At 45.4% G+C, this 12405-nt stretch overlaps 1 long non-coding RNA gene and 1 other non-coding gene across 5 annotated transcripts; both read right to left on the bottom strand.

The window, feature by feature from the left end:
* Positions 1-1433: 1433 nt before the first annotated feature.
* LOC142027275 (uncharacterized) lies at positions 1434-3755 on the bottom strand. Of its 4 annotated transcripts, XR_012649072.1 has the most exons (5): positions 3229-3754; positions 2490-2978; positions 2324-2370; positions 2054-2165; positions 1434-1713 (listed from the first exon to the last, which is right to left on the bottom strand). It is a non-coding gene; the product is annotated as an uncharacterized LOC142027275 (long non-coding RNA). The 4 variants fall into 4 exon arrangements; XR_012649070.1 differs by having other exon boundaries at positions 2054-2370; positions 3229-3755; XR_012649071.1 differs by lacking the exon at positions 2324-2370 and having other exon boundaries at positions 3229-3747.
* LOC142027543 (small nucleolar RNA SNORA47) lies at positions 1940-2068 on the bottom strand. Its single transcript, XR_012649175.1, has one exon. It is a non-coding gene; the product is annotated as a small nucleolar RNA SNORA47 (small nucleolar RNA).
* Positions 3756-12405: the final 8650 nt, after the last annotated feature.

Genomic DNA, 12405 nt, shown 5'->3' with positions numbered 1-12405 from the left:
CTTTACTCCTGATTTTCTCTACCTTCTCCCCCTGAGCGGCACAGGGGGATGGGGAAAGGGGGTTGCAGTCAGTTTGTCACACATTGTCTCTGTTGCTCCTTCCTCCTTGGGGGGGGGGGGGTACTCCTCACACTCTTCCCCTGCTCCAGCATGGGGTCCCTCCCATAGGACACAGTCTTCCACAAACTTCTCCAACCCAAGTCCTTCCCACGGACTGCAGTTCTTCACAAACTGCTCCAGCATGGGTCCCTTCCCTGGGCTGCAGTCCTTCAGGCACAGATTGCTCCAGCATGGGTCCCTCACAGATCACAAGTCCTGCCAGCAAACCTGCTCCAGTGTGGACTCCTCTCTCCCTGGGTCCACAGGTCCTGCCAGGAGCCTGCTCCAGTGTGGGCTTCCCATGGCATCACAGCCTCCTTCGGGCACCCACCTGCTCCGGTGTGGGGTCCTCCACGGGCTGCAGGTGGATATCTGCTCCACCGTGGACCTCCCTGGGCTGCAGGGGGACAGCCTGCCTCACCGTGGTCTTCACCACAGGCTGCAGGGGAATTTCTGCTCCGGCGCCTGGAGCGCTTCTTCCCCTTCCTTCACTGACCTGGGTGTCTGCAGGGTTGTTTCTCTCGCATATTCTCGCTCCTCTCTTCAGCTGCAGTCATGCAGGTTTTCTTCCCCTTAAAATACGTTATCCCAGAGGCCCTACCACTGTCGCTGATGGGCTCAGCCTTGTCTGGTGGCAGGTCTGTCTTGGAGCCGGCTGGCATTGGCTCTGTTGGACATGGGGCAAGCTTCTAGCAGCTTCTCACAGAAGCCACCCCTGTAGCGTCCCTGCTACCAAAACCTTGCCACGCAAACCCAATACAGATGCATATAATATAAAGCAAAATATTCAATCTATGTTTTTTAAATTATTAAAGCACACAAGTTTAACAACCTGAAGCACACCTTACTACAGCAGTATACAGTTGAAGATACAGTTGTGAGCACTCTGAATGCCTGCAGCAGTATTGCTTAATTTAATTAAAATCAGTTTGCTGTTTGCCTTTGTAAACAGTTATTTTTCTACTGTTTTAGTGATAGTTATGAATTATTGGCTTACTTTGCTGTTGCATTCTTTTATATTGACAACTTCACGTTTTCAGAGGGTACCTATTTCTAGCTGTGAACAAAAAAATTGTTCTCTATAAACAGCTACATGTCAAGTTTTAGTTCACCAGGTATCTAAAAAGGCACTTCTGCTACTATGAGGAAAAAAATCCACTATGCTAAAAGAAGGTTTTTGCCTTTTTTTTTTTTCCTTAAGTTGACCCCTGTGGTCTTCATAGTAAATCAAACTAAAAATCTTAATCTGACGGGAGAGCAAGACATCTTGTACCTACTAAGGTATGTAGGAACCTTAGCTTTCCCTCCTCAATTATTCAAGTAACAGCTCTAAGAAAAGTCAAACACTGGTTTATTGTTGCCTTGGAGAAGACACTTGAAAGGATTTAACTGAGTGAAAGGGTTTAACTAAGTTTGCATTTCAGAAAGTTTTTGAAGTAAGACATCATTTGCCTTCTGTGAGAGGCATGGTCTCATGCAGTCAAGCACTGACTGCTTTCAGTATTGCAGCTTCCTTTTTCAACAAACAGTTCCATCCATATAAAGGGTTGAAGCTTAGTAGCTTAGTCTCGGTTTAGCGTTGGCATGACAAATCCCATTGTCTCTTGATGCTGCCTAGAATGTGGAAAAAGTGGTGCCATTAATACACACAGCATTGTTAACAAAACAACTGAAAATAAGGTCTGACTAATCCTCATCAAGCAATTGTGTGCCTTTATTGAGTAGGAAGACTTGTACTGAGCTTAACAGGGCCTTTCATCCCCTACCTTAGTGACCTCTTAGACAGTTTAAGTAGAAATGAGTTAGGTGAAAGGCACCAATGGTGTGCAAGCCTTATGTGCAAATGCAGTACTGCCTTCCCTCATGTCAGGAGGGGAACAGGAGTTGCCATTGCACTATTATAATTTTGGAGGCTACAACCAGTAAGATACAGCATAAAGTTTAACTGTCTTACCTTCTCAGTCCTCCAACCCTCCTGTTGTCTTTTCCCACTTATGATTCTTCATATGATCACTTAGAGGAAGTTGCTTTTCTATACATCCAAAACCAAAAGTTCTGGCAGTTTACTGTGTGTATATATAAATATTGCTAGTGAATATATATAATCTTAAAGCTGTTGAAAATAACATTACATTCATCAGTTCATATAAACAAACTATTTTCTGTGGTCTTAATAGTGAATTTTGCAAAGCACCAACTTGCCAAACTTATTTCTGAAACTTACACTAAGAAAAGTAGGTACATTCATCTCTTCAGTGCTGAACAACGCAGCTGGCAAGTAAAAACAGGGAGCGCATTCATCATTGTGTGAAAGCCACTGGATTAAACACCTACACCAAGAGGGGCACTGAACTATTGTATACATATGAAATATTTTTTACAAAACATACCATAGATGAAAGTGGAGTTTCTGTTCTAGAAAAACTAGAGCCTTTGCTGCTGCAACTGGTTGTATGAAGCATATCTGACAGGAGCTTTCACCCAGTTGATAACAAATCCATAGCTGCAGGAAGAGATGTCAAACAGAGCATCCTGTTACGAAGAAGATGTATTTAAATGTGCATACCAGCGGATTTTGTTCTGTCTGGACTTTTTGTAAGTGCTGCATATCTTTGTGACCAATGAACGTGGGATTTTTTTCTCATCCAGTTGCTGCCTTACAAATGTTTTTCATCTGTCTCTTATTTCCATCCGGCAATACCTCCCTGTTGATGAACATACCTGCGTGCCGGCTTCTGTGGCCCAGGTAGCATTGACCTTGGTACAGCGCTACACTGCAGCAGGGCACCATCCGCTCTCACCCGTTTCCAGTGAGGCGTCTCGGTGTTACTTCAGCCCTGCAAACAGGGCACACGCTGCCTCTTCTCCTGCTCCTCAAGCTGCTCGGTTAAGGCCGGAGGAAAAACGAGGGTTACGGCCTGGCCGCTCCGCCGGCGAGGCCCGTCCTGCGCGCACAGCCGGCTCTGTGCCGGGGAGGCCGGGCAGCGAGTCGGGCCCAGCAACACCTCCCCGCGACCCCCAGCCAGCCGCCAGCCGCCCGCCGCCAGCCGCCCGCCTTCGGAGCCCCCGCTTCGGAGCCCCGGCCCCGGAGCCCCGGCCCCGGCCCCGCCCGCCACGGGCCGCCTTTACCTCCCCACCAGGCCCGCCGCCATCTTGCTTCGTCTCGTCTCGTCTCGTCTCGTCTCGTCCCGCCCGGCCAGCGGCCGCGGCGCGGCGCCCTCCCCGAGGGAGGAGAGCGGCCCGCCCAGATCGGCCCCGCCGCCGCCGAGCGGGGACGGCGCCTCGCGTTTCAGCTTGAAACTCTTTCTCCTCTTCCTCTTCCTCCTCCTCCTCCGCTTGCCCGCCTGCCTGCCGCCGCGGCGGCTGCGCGGCCCTGCCGCGGGCTCAGGAGCCCCGAGAAAGGCAGAGAATTGGGATGTTCCGCGGAGGAGGTGGCCGCTGATGCGTGGTACCCTGCGGCACGGGAGGAGCGGGAGGAGGAGGGGATCCGTCACGGGAGGACAACGTGACCGGAGGCCAAACAGCCACAAAAGGAAACGAGATCCACAGATAGTCGCTTCAAAATACGTCTGCGCGACTTTTTCGAACACTTCAGATCAGAAATGATCCCAAGAATGAGTGAGTGGAGTCTCGGGAGCGACCCTGAGAAAGAAATGCCGGGAGGAGCCGGCGCAACCCACCAAGGGAGCTGGCGTAGCAGTAGCCTCAGCCAGTTTATGGGCCGGAGTGCCTCATCGCCCCAAGAGCTGACTCCTCATCTGCCGTTCCCTGCCCTTCTGTTGTAAATGCCTTACAGCCCCTGCTCCTCAGCCTCCCTCTGCTCTCTCTTGTCTTCCCTCCCTTTTCTAACCAAGGACAACGGTGGACTGGCCTTATCTTGGCAGTCTTGGGTCAAGCCAGGTTGCTACTGCAGACAGTATGCTTTGGCCAAACCTCAGCTGTTGGGCTTGGTGAGACTAAAAACTCTGCACAGGTGGTCAGGCTAGATTTTGTAGCGCCTTGAGTTTTGCACTAACATCTGCTCCATCTTCAGTCCTTCACTTTCTTCCTCCTTTTTGTTTCCCCTGGCTAATTTTTTTCTTTAGTTCACCAGTTTTTTTCATTTAGCTACTTTTTACCCATGGGAAAAAAGTAAAAGTGCTGATTAAATAAAACTGCAATACTTGAGTTACCACCATCACACTGCTCACTGGATTTGTTTTTTCAGCCTTTTATCTTCTTTATTCAGCCTCTACCACCACCAGGCAGGAATAGTCTCTAAATTTTTAAGTAAGGCTTAGTGTGAATCAAAATTATAGTTGCAGTTCCTTAACTTCCTCGGCAAACCCCTAATCTTTCTGTTTGATTCTTTATTGGCACAATGGGAATAATAATACTTGTTTTCGCTCTGTCTTCAGAGATACACAAAAACTGTCTAGACACAGTCCTGGGCAACCTGCTCTAGGTGGCCCTGCCTGAGCAGGGGATTGGACAAGATGACCCCCAGAGGACCCTTCCAACCTCAACCTCTCTGTAGTTCTGTGATTATCACAGAAGGTGCAGTGAAGAATTGATTGGCATTGGATACTACAGGGCCGGAGGCCATAGACATACCTAGGCAGGCACAAAGAAGTTTTGAACTAACAATAGCAAGAAAACCAACAAAAAGCCCAAGGAGAGTGGGCAGTTTAAGACTTAACGGCAAGAAACGATCTTTGAGGTCAGGATTCATAACCCAGAAGAGGTTAAACTGCAAGAAGAACAGCAAGCACATGATGAGTCCAAATGGTAAATATAAAACAGGAGTTTTGGAAAGTACAGAAGTGACTATTCTTTAGTGTAAATGCCAGCCTACGGAGTGGAAAGGCTGGAACAAAACTCCATCAAACCTTGCCTGAAGCAGTTGGTGTTGCCATGGCGGCAGGTGCCATAGGCCAACACCCTCCTCCAGTCCGGCAAGTCCAGCATTTCTCTACGCAGCATAACAGAGAAACAATAGGTTAAAAAAAAAAAAAGTGATACAATGCACAATGCACAAGTAAGTGGCACAGCGCTGGACCACTTCAGCTTTTTGAAACGTCGTCACATGCTTTATAAAGAGTGATTCGCCCTTGTGTGACATTGTGCAAAGTCCTGGTGTCCCTGAACTTTTTCTCAGAGGCAGGTCTGGATAGGACCATCTGTCTATTTGCTGACAATTGCTCAGTGTGATGTAGGTGCACTGATCCACCACAAAGGCAGTGGCAGGAAAAGCACCACTGAGGTGTTTCTGAGGTATGTTTTCTGTTTGGAGATTTTTCTGAGAGATTTTCTGATCTGTGTCAACCAAGAAGTTGGGGGTTTGGGGTTGTGATTGCTGTGGGAAAGCAGAGCTTCTGCCTGGGTGTGGTATTTGACCATGAGCAGTTATTAAGCTTTCTACCAAGGAGGTCAGTGTGATGTGGAAAAAATAACCAGGAAGCACTAGAGATGGGCTTCCTGTGTTTGTTCTGGTTGAGCACAAGATAATTGGGTAGACAAGGCCCCCATCCAGCTTTCTAAAGCTTGTTTAAAGCACCCTACAAGAGTGTAGTTGGGATGTTCTTGAAAAGTATGGGGGTTTTGCGACAGTAGTTCCACTTTACCATATAAATGCTTCATTTTAGACATGTATCTTTATACAACAAAGACATGACTTGGAAATTGCTCCAGGAGGAAAATCACAAGTTCTTTAAAATAGCTTTACCCACTACGTGTCTTCAGTGTCAAATTTTGGAGGTCTCTAAAGAATGATAGCTCTTCTAGTGAATTTGCAATATTTGGGGTTTATTACGGATTGAGTTATTCTGTGTATGTTTTGACCTGATGGAGAAATACATGTGAAGGATGACCATGAGTTTCAGCTTTATCTGCTTTCCCACGTGTCTGTACATGTGGCTCCCTGCAGAGACCCTGCCACTGGGCTGATGGTTGAAATCTGCACCTTGCTTCCTCAAATGCCCATTTACGTTGAATTTTGCCACAGCCAGAGTTGGATGAGAACTGAATGTGGTTTTAAGTTTGTAGTCATTCTCTCTTTGGGTAGCTACTGCTTGTTCTTCCTCAGACCTTCTGCAAAAACCAAGGTTAGCTAGTTCTTCCAAGGCTCTATATTTGGAGTTATTCAAGGGATGGTGGAACACTGCAAAAATGTTTAAACAACTGTCTACAAAATGTGACATGAGCCTCACCTGTATCCTCACTGTCCTGTGACCTGCATTCAGGAAAGTATTTCCTTTCCCCTAGACACTGCTGACACCTGGCTATGGTAATATTCCAATTCCCAGTACTTACCATTAAAACTAATGAACTGTTGAAGCCTAGATAAATCACTTTAGTCGTTACAAATAAAGATTAAGAAGGCTTAACTGAGTGTAAGGCTCATTTTTTAAATGCTGCAGCGGATGCATTGTCAGGAGACCTTTAAGTTGAGATCTCAGTACACTTGAAGAGGCCTCCTGTAACAGCTGGCAGGATTATTAATAGCTGCCACAACTGATTTAGGTAAAGAATGTGTTTTCTTGGGGGATTTTAACTAATGAGTCATGTCATTTTGTTCACCTTAGTTTTTGTTTGTTTTGCATTGAAAGGAAAAAGTTTTTGTTATGCATACATGGACACAGACAGTATGCCTGTTTTTGAAATCTTGAAGGAGCAGCCTACAAATTCTGGAATATAAGGGCAGGAGTCTCGGCTGGGATGTCACTGTGTCTTCAGTGAGTGCATACTAACCCCCAGCCGCTGATGATCTGGTCCCAGATGCTCATAGGCCAGTGTTAATGAGCAGATAATGGTGTGGGTGTTGGTACGGAAGTCTACACACATATAAACATGGCCTAACTCTGCAAGCTGGAGGAGAAATTAAAATGTTTGTCAGACATCCGAGGAACAACATGACCCCAAACTGAGAAATGTGTTCCTCTTTCACAGCACCATCCTCCTGCCAAACTGTGTGTGTGGCACCACAGCAATTAGCCAAGGAAAATCTTTCTATTGTCATTCATTTAGGAGCCCTGGTATGTTTCCTCACCTAAATGAATCATTTACCCCCTGCTTGTATTCAGCATTTTGGGTGACAGCTGCACTAATAGTTGGCATAATCATAGTGCCAGCCAAATTGCAGCAATATTACAGGTGTCAGGATGCTCACTTATTTTCAAAACACTGCACATTTCAGATTGTGCATTTCTCATTTGAATAATTACATGTTTTATATTCTTTTACATGCCTTAAAAATAGTCTAGAGCCTTAACAAACATAACTCTTGACAGCTGCAGTGGCACAATTTTTTACTGGCTTCAGTTGGAGTGACTCAATCATCTGACAATTAGCAATGATTTTACAAAGCATATTTTGGAATCTACAAGGCTCATTTAGAGTAAAAAATCATTTTCTGCAAAGTGAAGATAGCAGTCTTCACTTTAGGCTTTCACAGTGGTATTTTTCGCCAGCTACTCACCAGTTAAAGTTTCTGCTGATTATGTAAGAATAGGACGTCATTTCATTGATGCTTGCATCTGTTTTTTGTTTTGTTTGTTGTTTTTTTTTTAATGACGGTGCCTCTTTGGGTTCAGTGCAGTTACTTGGAATTCATGCTAGTATTAATAAGAAGAGATATAGGTCCCCAACCCTAGATCCTCAGAATGGGAAGTAGTAACTAAAACGTGGCACACACAAAATCAACATGAAGAGTTATGTTGTTAGCATTGTAGTCAGGCCTTCAAGTGTCTACAGTTGCCTGAACATTTTTCAGAATTTCCAGCTGTTGAATGCTCAACTGCATGATGCCAACAGTGTTGTTTCAATGCAGTTTTCTTGCTTCATGATTTAATGTATGATTATATTCTCACACCCTCTTTACTTCTGAGGTCCCTCTACAGCTTTTATTGTGCAGGAAGGAATGTGCTTAGTTAACAAGCAGCTGGATCAGATTTTTTCTCTTCACTTTCTCTTTCTCCACTCATGACTCCTCATCTTCTGGCCTGCACTGAAAATCCCATGCTCTTCCTTGGACCATCCCTTCTTTTCATCATTAGCATTCCCATGCTGCCTGCACTGCAACATATGTGCTACAGCAGTGCAGTTACAGCTAGTGCATGAACATGCAGCTGAAGAAGCTGCAGCAAGTGCTGCCAACAGCTGAATAAAAGACTCTTTCATGATTTCAAATATAAGTACATCAGTCACCTACTGTTTTCAAGTCATAGAATCATAGTCATACCATGGATTGGGTTGAAAGGGACTTTAAATATCACCTAGTTCCAACCCTCCTGCCATGGGCAGGGACACCTTCCACTAGATCAGGTTGCTCAAAGCCCCATCCAACCTGGTCTTGAACACTTCCAGGGATGGGGCATCCACAGCTTCTCTGGGCAACCTGTTCCAGTGCCTCACCACCCTCACAGTAAAGAATTTCTTCTTAATATCTAATCCAAATCTACCCTCTTTCAATTTAAAACTGTTACCCCTTGTCCTATCACTACACTCCCTGATAAAGAGTCCCTCCCCATCTTTTGTGTAGGTGCCTTTTAAGTACTGGAAAGCCACTATAAAGTCCCCCTGGAGCCTTCTGTTCTCTAGGCTAAACAACCTCAAGTCTCTCAGCCTTTCCTCATAGGGGAGGTCCTCCACCCCTCTGATCATCTTCATGGCTCTCCTCTGGACCAACTCGAGCATGTCCATCTCTTTCTTATGCTGGGGGCCCCAGAGCTGAACATAGTACTCCAACTGGGGTCTCATGAGAGCAGAGTAGAAAGTCAGAATCACCTCCCTCAACCTCCTGGCTGCGCTTCTTTTGATGCAGCCCAGGACACGATTGGTTTTCTGGCCTGCAAGCGCACATTGCTGGCTCATATTCAGCTTTTCATCCACCAACACCCCCATGTCCTTCTCTGCAGGGCTAGTCTCAATCCACTCATCACCCAGCCTGTATTCATGTATAGGATTGCCCCAACCCAGGGGCACTTCATCTTGTTGAACTTCACGAGGTCCACACAGGCCCACCTCTCAAGCCTGTCCAGGTCCCTCTGGATGGCATTCCTTCCCTCCACAGTATCAACCACATCACTCAGCTTGGTGTATCTGCAGACTTGCTGAGGATGCATTCAATCCCACTGTCCATGTCCCCGGTAAAGATGTTAAATAATACTGGTCCCAGTACAGACCTCTGAGGTATACCACTCATCACTGGTCTCCACCCAGACATCGAGCCATTGACCACAACTCTTTCAGTATGACCAGCCAGCCAGTTCCTTATCCACTGAGTGCTCTACCTGTCACATCCATGCCTCTCTGTTTTAGAGACAAGGACATAGTGCGGGACAGTGTCAAATGCTTTGCACAAGTCCAGGTGGATGATGTCAGTCGCTCTTCCCTTATGCACCAACACTGTAACCATGTCATAGGAGGCCACCAAATCTGTGAGGTGTGATTTGCCCTTAGTGAAGCTGTGTTGGCTCTCCTGTTGGTTATTCATGTATTTAAAGTCAATCAACATGCTTTAGTGCTTTGATGTCCAAAACCAATCTTTGAAGGCTCAAAAGTACATGGCCAGTGTCTTACTGTGCTGTAGTCTTCCAGAAGAAGTGAAAATCCAAGATCTTAACTTCTTTGGGCTGCTAAAGTTTCCGTAAGGTTTTTAGCACACATGGAAGTATTTTGACCAAATTCCAACCTTGAGAATCACAACTCAAGAATAAATTTTCCCTGCACTAAATTTCCTCTCTGCTTTTCATTGGTGCTTCTGGTCAGAAATGGTCATGCAGTAGCTGTGCACTGGCATACCATTTCCTTTTTCCTGTTGGGCAGCAACACTATTAGCAGGAGTGCAAAAAGGGAAGACCACTTTATTTCCAGCATGGCCACATCAGTGGGGATTACAATCAGAGCAATGGCACAGAGGAGTGCACTTGCATATCTCCCAGGTGCAGAAGAGATTTCTGCACTGGGCTGACATGGACTGTTACAGGGAGCTGAGGCAGAAACAGACCAAAGGCGTGCAGAGAGTCTGATCTCACCAATCTGGTGGCTTCAACACCCTTTATAATTGCAATCACAGCTGAAAATGCAGCTGCTTGTCTGGCTGATGATCAAGGGGACAAGAGACCTGGGTTTCCTTGGGTTGGAAGAATGACTTATACATCTCTGCCCTCACGCTTCTGCAGAACCAAAGCCCTTGGTCTGCATGTAGGAAGAGTGCTAGAAATTCTGCAAAGGCTGATTTCACCAAGTGAATGGCAGTGGTTTTCCCAATTATTTACAGCTTCATCTAAACAGCCAGCGCATTCATCTCGCCTCAAGAAACCTCTTTTTCTGTGCAGCCCCACCACCCACCTTGTATTGTGCCAGAAGTTGGAAGTAGTCTGGAGGACCATAGCAAGAATGACTAGAGGACTGGAAAACATGGTTGGGAGACTGAGCTGAAGAGCTGAAGAATTTGCTTTGTTTGTCCTAAAAAAAAAAGAAGAGTGAGTAGACATGGACAAAGACTTTGGAGGCATGGTGTTGAAGAGGATGGTAACCAGTTATCTGCCACATATGTGAGGGAAAGAGCAAGTATATATGAGCCTAATATCCAGCAAAAGATGACTGGGTTTGGAAAACTTTCCCCTTCCATGGGCCAATGTAATGAAATCTCCAGGCACAGTGCACATTTATAACACCAAGTTGGACAGCTGTCCCCAGTGGCTCCTCATCTTGTACCAGGTCCTGCCTCCAAGAAGGCAGCCAGGGTAGATTTCCTGGAGCTTTTTTCAGCCCTATTCTCCCTGCTGTTGTGTGCTGCAGGTAACATGTACAGGAGCAACCTAGCAATGTTGTTGGATCACCCAGCTAGGGATTAGCTTGTGGGTCAGGTAGGTGACAGATCAGTTCATTTCTTGAAGAGCTCTCTGCTCTCAACTGTAAATTTCAAAACACTTGGGTTTTTTTTAACTCTGCACTTCATCTTGTTGTTGGTACATCTTTCAGGCTTAGCCGTTACAGCTATTTGCAAAAGCAACAGAAACTTTTACTTTTCTGAAGGCTTTTTCAGAGTTAAATGAATTCGTATGATTTCACTGGCTTCCATACTGTGCAACCTTTGCATCTTGATGGAGTCAGACTCCCTGTTTTGCATTTCATTTCAGTGAGTTCTGTGAGACTAACTAGAACTTACTAGGAAATTCAGTTTTTCTAAATGATTTTTCTAATTTATCTCCCTTTATCATGTTTTCCATTTCTTCTCTGATTTCACATCTCTCCATGTTCTTGGTCTTAGTTTTTCCTGCTGAGAACCACTGACTGCTGTGCAGCATACATTTTTCCTGTAGAAACAGAGCTAGAATGGTAAATATTTCTCTTCAGTCTCCTCTTTGCATTAAGGAAAAAAAAAAAAAAAGCTCTATCTTCATATCAATCAGGAGAGAATGTGTCCCAGCAGCCTCTCTTCAATCTGAGCCTGATGTGGAAGTTGATATAACAACTTGCAGTACTGATTTAAGTGCCACATCTGTTACTGACAAATAAAAACCTAATAAGTGAGCATCCCTCCATGAAATGTTAATCCTTTTGTAAACACCTATTTACACATCAAAAAACCTAAAGGCACTTCTAGCTGATGTAAGTCAGCATAGACCCAGCTATGCGGTTTTACACCACCTATTCTGTTTTACACCAAACCCTCTCCTTCATATTAGCAATATTACCTCTGGCTATGTAGAACTATAATCCATAGATCTGTGGATTGGCACTTTTGGACCTGGCCAAGGAATCCTTGGCAGGTCAAAAGCTCTGGAGCAAGATTTTCTTTTTAAGCAGGCCTCCTCCTCCAGACCTACCATTTAACATTGCTCAGTTTTGATGATTAACCTCAGATTGCTCAAGGTGAACAAACTGAACAAATTTATCTTCTAATAAAGCTGCCAGGACTCATGTTGCTCAGGACATCCAAGAATCTCATGCTCCTTCAGACTGTTTACAGAAAATGGGCAGGAAGTGAATTGCAAGCAGGGGTTTTGCACCTATGGTAGCCTGAAGTCCATCACCTCTACAAGACCTGGGAGCAGGTCCTGTCTGCACATCACTGAGGTGGTTTGGTTAGAGTACTGTAAGCCTATGTGCAGACCTTACTTAGGGCTGAATGGCACATTTCAGCATAAGCCTGTGTTTGTTAGACCTAAACCTAACGAAAATAAGCTGGGTTTAAACTAAGGGAGGATTGATTTTTGCTGGCTTTTGCACTAAATCAGCTACATCAGGTTTTAAATCACACTTTCAAAGAAGACCCTACAACTCTGCATGCAGGCAAGCCTTTAAGCTTCAATTTGTTTG

The sequence above is a fragment of the Buteo buteo genome, chromosome Z (assembly GCF_964188355.1).
Source record: "Buteo buteo chromosome Z, bButBut1.hap1.1, whole genome shotgun sequence".
Classification (NCBI taxonomy): Eukaryota; Metazoa; Chordata; class Aves; order Accipitriformes; family Accipitridae; genus Buteo; species Buteo buteo.
This window is presented reverse-complemented; position numbering and strand designations above follow the sequence as displayed.